This window comes from Aulonocara sp. 'chitande type north' Nkhata Bay, linkage group LG6, assembly GCF_057382095.1.
Source record: "Aulonocara sp. 'chitande type north' Nkhata Bay isolate Kocher_YH1m ecotype deep benthic linkage group LG6, A_spYH_male_GT1.1, whole genome shotgun sequence".
Taxonomy (NCBI): Eukaryota; Metazoa; Chordata; class Actinopteri; order Cichliformes; family Cichlidae; genus Aulonocara; species Aulonocara sp. 'chitande type north' Nkhata Bay.
The window spans coordinates 29,922,789-29,932,142 of NC_141349.1; positions in this window are offsets into that span (position 1 = coordinate 29,922,789).

Below are 9,354 nucleotides of genomic sequence, written 5' to 3' on the forward strand. Positions count from 1 at the left end.
GGCTGAGGAGAGATCTGAGGCAGAGTCTGATGATAGGATGTGCAATGGCAACATTTACTAGAGTCGCTTACTTTGGATTATGACTCCTACTTGGCAATTTTACAATTTCAAATAAAGTGCTGTAGAAAAAAAGATAATTTAGAAAATAGAGTGCTACAGTTATATGTGTATTAGTTTGATAAAAACACATTTAAAATTAAGTTATAGTAGAGGCGTCATCTCTAAAATGTGAATGAATTATTTCATTATACATATTAAAATTTAGTTTGAGTGTGTGCATGAATTAAATAAACACTCTCATTGCTTTAACATATTGTTGGCTTTGTCCTTGCTACTCCTACAGCAGAACTGATGATGAAGACTGGCTGGTCTGAAAGTCTTGATGAGGTTATGTTTATAAGCACATGTTTGATGATTGTCTCCTGCATAATGCAAACACCAGATGCAGCAGTTAGGTTAAGTTATGGATCTTGCAATAGGTTGGTAACCTTAAAATGTTACATTGGTCACAAATACTGCATCATCTGTTTAACACTCCAGAATATATGTGGTAGTAACGTCCATAAAATGGAACAAAAAAAGAATAAAGATGACAACTGTAACTAGCCAGCTACTGTCACACAAAATCATGTTAGGAGTTGAGAGAAAGTGCTCCTCTACTAATGTCCGAACAAGGTTACTAATTTGGGACCTGGTAGCTTTTGAGTATTGATTAAGTGAAGATGTTATTTTGTGCGCCTACATGAGCTGATCAGCTATGGAAATCTGTGCCACAAAGCTCCCAGCATACAGCATTTGTGCTGATGTTAATGCCAGACGAGGTTTGGAACTGAGCAGAGCGTTGATGACTTTTACAAGCTTGTACTTCAGCATTTGGTGAGCAAACTGTGTAACTTTACATGGTCTGACACTTTGTGGCTGAGTTCATGTGGCTCCTAAATGCTTATATTTTGCAACAATACCAGTAAATCATGGAATATATGTTAGGGAAGAAATTTCACAAACTGACTTGTTTGTGACCACACCCAAATTCAGTGAGCTGTTTAAATGACGCATTCAGAGTTTGCAAAGGCAGACTCAATGGATATGCATTTGATTTAATGGGACTAAAAACACTCAACTTCAAATATTAGCCAAGAGATTGTCTCTGAGTTTCTCAATGGTCTGGATGTCGTGGGGCTGTCGTGGCTGACACACCTCTGCGTTTCTACATGGAAGTCAGGGACTGTGACTCCTGATTGGCTTTTCTCCTTTGCAAGAAGGGGAACTGGAGATGATTTCCAACAGCCTCCCTTGGAAGATTTGTGCAGGTCATTGGCCAGCAGACTCCGCCCATGAATTTAATTTTGGATTCAGGAGGAATGATACTGCTTTTATCCTGGTTGTGACTCACTGGATAGATCTTAATCCTCGTGAGCATATTTGAGGGTGTGTTTGGAATTTACCCAACCAGTCTACATGTGCTTTGTGGACTTAAAGAAGGAATCTGACTGCCTTCTCAGGGTGTCCTGCTATTGTTACTTCGGGTACAGGTTATCAGGTTTGGTGGAATTACTATCGTGTCTCTACTTTTAGTCAATCATGTATTATTGTTGGCTTAATTGAGCAATGGCTTCCAACTCACACTCGAAAAGTTTGCAACTTATTATAAAGTGGCCGGGAGGCAAGTGAGCACCTCAAAGTCTGAGGTGGTTCTCAGTTGGAAAAGGGTGTCCAGGGAGTAATTGCTGCCCCAAGTTAAGGAGTTTAATTATCTTGGAGTGTTGTTCACAATTGAAGGGAAAGTGAAGGGGGAGAATGACAGACTGATTGCTGCAGTGATGCAGGCATCGTGTAAGTCTGATGTGTTGAAGAGAGAGCTGAGTGTGAAAGAAAAGTTGTTTACTTACAGGTGGACATGCCTAGCTTCAAAGCTGTGGATAGGGACTGAGTGAACGTGATACAAGTGGTGGAAATGAGATTGCTCAGAAATACAATGAGAAACTCAATTACTCAGTCAGGAGAGACACTGAGTGGAGTCACTAAGAAAGAATGCCAGGTGAGGTGGTTTAGGCGCCTCACTAGGATGCCCCCCAGATGCTTCTGAGGTTAGTGTTTTGGGTATGTTCCCTAGGGTGGATCCAGCACATACTGGAGAAATTATATCATTCAGCTGGCTTGGGAATACCTTGATGTCCCTCTGGCAGAACTGGAGGTGGTGGCTTGGGCTGCTTGGACTGCTCCCCTTGCAACCTGGACCCAAATATGTGGCCAAAAAATAAATAAATGGATGGATGGATGGCCCAATGCTTTTGGCCATATAGTGAAGTTTAACAGCAGTCACAGTCTCCTATTTCTTGTTTCACTTTTAGTTCTTTTGAAAAGTTATTTCTTCTAAGGATAAGCCAAGATTTCTGGAATTATGTTACTATAAAAATGAGAAAGTCATGGTATCCGAAGACCAGACAACAACTTGATGTTGTTGAAAATTTTGAAAGAAGACTTGCAGAAGACATGCAAATAAATGTCTGTAAATTCCCATATTACACAGCCCACTTAAGATCATGTTTGACATCACTGATCTAGACGGACTTGACTGTTTAAAAAGTTGTTCATTATCAATAATCCAGATAACGAAACAATAAAATTCAGCTAGTATTCTTTTTATCTTTGCATTGCAGTTGCAAGACTGTCTTCTCCACCCATCCATAGAGCATGCGAGTGCACAGTTAGACTCTTCGCTAGACTTATTCTCTAGTTTTAAATCAGTAATTACATTTAATATTATCTTTATTGGACTTTGCACAAGCCCCTCCCAAGGCACACACCTTAAACACACATCCATCTACAAAGGCCAGACTGAGAAAAAGTATTTATAAGCCAGCGAAATGTGTTTCTTGTCTTTATTAGTGGCTTTGGCACCCAATCTGGGCACCCTGTGACAGTGATGGAACAGTCCATCTCAGCCAGAATGTAGAGAAGGATGAGAGTGGGGTGAGGAGGAATGGAGGCAGGCTGACCCACATCCTGACGAAAGAGATTCATTTCATTACAGAACTTCAGAGAAAGAGAGAGAGAGAGAATCAGAAGGGGACAGAGCAGGGTGGAAGTACAGGTACAGATTCATTTTGTTTGCAGCACCCCCAGAGTAGAAACCTGTCCCCATGGTGACAGATCACCACAGCAACTGCCTCTGATGTTCAGCTTGAAGCTGCATGGGTCTCTGTAGCTGGTGAAGTCAGTAACATATCCCAATACACTGTCCAGCCTTCAGTAATTACACATGCACGCACTTACACTCCTGTCTGCTTTAAAAATTACTTCATAGTGCTACACACAAATAAAACCTTATGCTGCACATACACACTTTATCATTGTTAAAGTCAAGCAGGTTTACACTCACATATTACACTGTATATGCAATACTGATCGCTCTGCAACTCCAGAAGACAACTGTTGTGTCAGTTGTGAGCTAGTCAGGCCCAGTTCTGTAATAGAGAGGTGCACCACAAGCACAGATAGACTGGGCCATGTGCACAGATGATTATGATGGAAATGATCCCACACACTAGTGGGAGGAATTGCAGCATGCTGAATGAGCCATATATTTTTGCCAGACCGTGAAGGCGAGGCTGCTGAATATCTGCTAATGATTGGCTGGCTTGCACGTGATAAGAAAAACTGTCTAGAGATCATTATAAGACTTTTCATCAAATGGAGAATTAAATTACTTGTTTTTTGTAATTTAATTATCCATTTGCACTAGACACCTGCCTACCTGAGAGAGATTTGGCAACTTTATATCACTGTGAGCCTCTCAGACCAGGATTTGTTGGTTGTTCTCCCTCGTATTTAGACTCATACTGTGGATACTTTTTTAATAAAGAAAATTCAAGATGCATTTTAGATCTGCTTTTGGCTAATTAAAATCTATTTAACTGATTTAACTGATTACTGCTGTACAGTGTCTCTAGAAAAATAAAGAATTCCCCCCAAACACCTTAAAAGCAATACACCCTCGAAATAATTTTAATCAAACTCAGAATAGAAAAATCCACGAACCTAGTTGGTCATAATGTCCTGATAAGTATGAAAAGCAACTAAGAGTTTAAAAAAAGTTTTGAATAAACTAGAACTTTGTCTTAAAATGTGGAGTTATGAGAAACACGTTTTGAACTACAGAGACTATATACAAACAGATTTTAAATTTTAAGCTGCAGAAGCCACATTATTGATTAAAAGCAGAGTTTTAAAATTACTTTTTTTTTAATGCATACATGCAGACTGGTTTTTTTTAATGTTATTTAATTTTAAGAGTAGATGCCCAAATATCTCAAACTTCTAAGCACCAGAGTAGCGGTATTTTATACAGTTAAGTAGTGGGTTTTTTTTGTCAAGTCAGTGGGGGACTTGATCAGTGTCTTGATCCATTCTTTCTTCCATTACTCTGATCTGTCCTAGTAACTCAGCCAGCAGCGAGGACAGAGAGAGCTGCAGATGTGTAGAAGTGACAAAAGCTGAAGGGTGCTGCATAAATCACTGTCATGAAATCGTATGCAGGCAAGGAGCTTGCAAAGAAAAGCGTCTGGACTTCTTTAAGTTACTTGAAGACGTTTCACCTCTCATCCAAGAAGCTTCTTCAGTTCTAAGGTCAAATGGTGGAGAGTCCCAGATATAAACCTAGTGGGAGTATCCCCCCACAGAGGGACAAAAGGACCCCCTGATGATCCTCTAATCGCCTGAGCCAAGGTGTGAAACTGGGCGTGGGTCCCAATCAGCCAGAGTTTCGGGTGTGTTCATTGTGAAACCTGGCCCCACCTTATCATGCGAATTCCTGAGGTCAGATGGCCCAGGAAGTGAGTGGGCGTTAAGGCGTCTGGGAAGGGATCTCAAAACTGGATTATAGATGGCAGAGAGTTGGTGTCGTAAACCACCGCCTCTGTTCAAAGATGGTCGCTCACAGTGGACATAGATGGCTTCTTTCACTCCTCTTTCAAACCATCTGTCCTCTCTGTCCAAAATGTGAACATTGGCATCCTCGAAAGAGTGTCCTTTATCCTTAAGATGCAGATGGACTGCTGAGTCTTGTCCTGTGGAGGTGGCTCTTCTGTGTTGTGCCATGCGCTTGTGAAGTGGCTGTTTGGTCTCTCCAATGTAGAGGTCTGAGCATTCCTCGCTGCACTGTACAGCGTACACCACATTGTTAAGTTGGCGTTTTGTCTTTCGGGTGAACCAGTTTCTGTCTGAGCGTGTTGCTGGGTCTGAAATGCACCGGGATGTCATGCTTGGAGAAAACTCTCCTGAGTTTCTCTGATACACCGGCTACATAAGGGATGACAATGTTGTTGCGTCTGTCCTTCTTATCCTCCCTCGCTGGTGTCTGGTCTTCTTTTCTGTGCCTCTTTGCTGACTTTAAGAACGCCCATTTAGGATAGGAACGTCTTCAAGCAACTTAAAGAAGTCCAGACGCTTTTCTTTGCAAGCTCCTTTGACTACGATGACCTGGATGACTGAGAACCTTCACAGACGTATGCAGGCAAAAAAAACCCCAAAAAACTTCATGACATATTCTCATGCAGCAGGTGACAGTCAGCATGTAACTGTTTGATAAATGCTTAATTATCAGCCTTAAGAACAATTTCCAAATGTATCAGAGAAATATTAGGTAACCAAAATAATACACTGCAACTAAGGACCTTGGGGGAAAAAATCATTCAGTATTCCTCAGAGAATTTTAATGAATCAACAGCATGGATTATTTAAAATATGTTAAATAATAAATGAAGAGTTGGGTAAAAACCAAGGCCTTTCCTCTTGCTACCAACTTATGAGCATCAAGCTCACTTTCCCATGAGACACAAGGGTTTTTTTTTTTTACAGCTACCTGAAAAGCTCCGTGGGATCTTTCCCTTATTGTTCATTGTAGCGATGAACAAGACAGTCAGATTCTGGTTAAACTGTGGCACTCTACTCCACAGTCTCCTAGACGAGCTGAACTTATAACACTCCAAGAGCAGCGTCCCTCCTTGGATCAGTTTATACATAAACCCTTCTCATATTCTCCCTCACATACTGGATTGTCTCTAAGGAATCTCTATTCAGGATCCACAACAACCACTCTTTTCCTCTGCCAGAAAAGCTGCTCCCAGTGACAAGATCGATCTCCTTGAGCTTCCTTCATACCAGTTCCTTACCTGTGTCAGATTCCTTTGTAAATAAGCTCTGCTAAACTGTGAAACAGTCTGTTTTAGGGGTTCCTATTTGACTCCGCTTCTCATTCTCATTGCACAGCCCCCACAGGTGGGGTTCACTGGAAGCTACTGCTCACATACTTTCACCCTTCATAGATGTATAACGTTAAATAAGTGTTATCATTAAATATGTGACTATATGTCTCATATGTTTAATTAGGTTCTGTCTTTAGGGTATTTGTGTGAAGATTTGATTTGATGTTTTGGATGTGGTATGATGATGTCTTAGATCCCATTTATGCGAAAATATTAAGTTCTAAAGGGTTGACAAACTTTCAAAGAGTTACTGTACACTCGGTATACAGTGGTGCCTCGCTATAACGCGGTTCACCTTTCACGGCCTCACGGTTTCGTCGATTTTTTTGTGTGCAATTTTGCATGGTTTTTTTCTGCATGTTCTGCGTCCTGATTGGCTGTAGGCCATTGTCAATCAATCTTGTGCCATGTCTCCTGTACAGTACAGAATGCGTTCAGCTTGTCAAATTTACATAAATCGTCGATCGCTATCAGTGTGACTCTGAAGTGCTGCACTGTATGTTTGTAAGTTTTCTCCCCAACAAACAGAACAATGTCGACCGACCAAAGGCGACCGCGGGTGCTTTTGGTGTCATTCTATAATACTGGACTTATTTTTCTATGAAGGTTTGAACTTTGTGAGTGTTTAAACAAGAGAAGTGTGAAAATGTTTGTGCCTGTCTGAGAAAAGTGTAAAGTGTGTAGTGACGAGTTCTACAGCCGTAAAACATCTATAATAATTGTAAAAAATAAAGCTGGCTACTTCGCGGATTTCACCTGTGGCGGGTTAGTTTTGGAATGCAACTCCTGCAATAAACGAAGGACCACTGTATACCGTCTCAAAATGTGTTAGTTAAAAGCAGTTTAAAAAATGGAAAGACAAGTGAAATGAGCTCAGGAAAAAGAAGGCTCTAGAAGGACTGCTTCAAAGATCCTTAAAAATTTCCAGATATAAGCTAGCTCACAGACCTTGTGAGATAAGTTCGAAAAGGAGCACCTAGGAAGCGTGAACCAGTCGAAACCATTCAAAAGCACAAATAATAAGAAAACGCAGGATTAAATTTGCAAAAGAAAATGCAGAAAAACATCGAGAACAGCTGCTTCTGAGACATTTTTTCAGACAATTCCACATTGATCTGTGTGGAAAGTTTGTGCAGAGAGAGCCAGAGAAAGAATTCCCAGACTGCAGTAAGGTACTAAGCATGCAGATGGGATCGTCATGGGCTGGGGCTGTTTTTCTTACAGTAATATAAGTGAACCATTATTAGTATAGCCTAAGAACAACATTACAGAGCTGGGAATGAGCATTATACATGAAATAAATATATTTTAACATAATGAAATTAATGCACTTTTAAATGTGATTTAAGTACTGAAAGACATCCTCTACAAAATGCTTATGTTCCAATGATACTTAGTTGCCCAACTGAAAAAAAAAACCAGCAGTTTGAGTACTGTTCTTTATAACTGGCACTCCTTGTGTGTCTTGTTTTAATTAAAGGTTCATATTTTATGTTTGCAATAATGGTACACACAAATCCAGAGGCCTATAAACACATCTACTCTCTCATGGTCACCCCTTCGAGGACAAAGCTATTACAGTATATCCCACTATGAAAGGTCCCAGTCTTTCCATTGAAAGCTCAGTATAACCTTCCCATGATAGATTCCACCTGCTCTCTCCACCACAATTCCCTTTAATAGCCTTTCCCCAATCTAGACTGCAGCTCACGCCTACAGTCCAACCGCACTTATATACACAAATACACTCCAAATAGAAACTAAAACACGCTGCACCCAAACATAAGCACAAAGGAGGAGAAATGAGCAAAACTTTAAAGTGAAGGACATATACTGGTTTAAGGGGAGACAGAAGCTATCAGGGGAAATTTATTTAGGCTTGCAGCTGACACTGAGGCTGGTAAACAGGCTTTATTGGCGTTTGGTGCGAGGTGAATGTTAAGCCCTCTGCAAAGTGAAGCAGAAAGTTTTTCACTGGGTAATGGCTCTGACAACAGTGTGCAGAAGATAAAATTAGGCAGATATATGCAAAAGCCACAAAATCATAACACTTCCTAATGTTTTGCGAAGATAAAGAGCAGGCATGGAGAGAAGGGCAGAATATCGGCCACGGAAAAATATAAAAGAAACAGATTTGAAATTCTAAATACTATTTCATAATTTGTTACTTACATAAATGTGTGTTTTTTAATGTGATTTTTGTGGGTAGAAACTAAAAGCGAAGTTTATTGCTTCACATTAGGACTAAAGCACTCATAAATATGAGCACAGACGCTGTGAAGGAGATGTCAAAGGCCAGAGTCTTGTTCCCCATTAAAGCAACTCAAACAAACAACACAATAAATGTAACCTATAAAACTACAGTAAAGCAGGGGTGGATGAAAAATGCACCTACTATAAAGCCCCCTGTCTTCTGCGGTGTAGGAAAAAGCGATAAAAGAGAGATTTAACACTGGTGTAACACACTTTTTCAAAGTCAAACATCTGCAAAGCTTGAATATGATCAAAATCACAATGCAAAAGCCTTCACAGAGGCAACTGTGCACAGGCGGGCTTTTTTTCTTTAGCCTACTCGTCTTTCAGCGGCCTTATTGTCAAACATATCCCCAATGGTTTTTTCATTTGTGAAGAGAATGAACAGAATGGAGTCAACTGTACATCTTATGTAAATTTGTTCCATCTATTGTCAGTCCTCTCTCTCAGATACACACTGTGAGCACTCCCCAAGGCTTTATATCACTTCCCCTGGTCTTGTCATTATTGTCATCTTATTGCATATATTTTTCCATCATCCCACAGTGTTTCAATTTCTCTAACTTCCTCTTTATTTACTTTCCTCTGTTCTCCCTCTGTGTGCTTTTTCCATTTGTGGTTTACTCCATCACTAATGCTCCTTCTTATCTCGAGTTCCCCGCTGTCTTTAAAACACACACAAAAAGTAAACACACAAACTGGGACAGTGACACTTCATCTCTTATTTTCATAAGCGAACACACATCGACTGTGCCCTTCTCACTTCGTGTGCTCCTCGCACTTCCTGTGTCTGTACAACACAAGTATACACACTGATCCCTCCCCCTTATGTTTA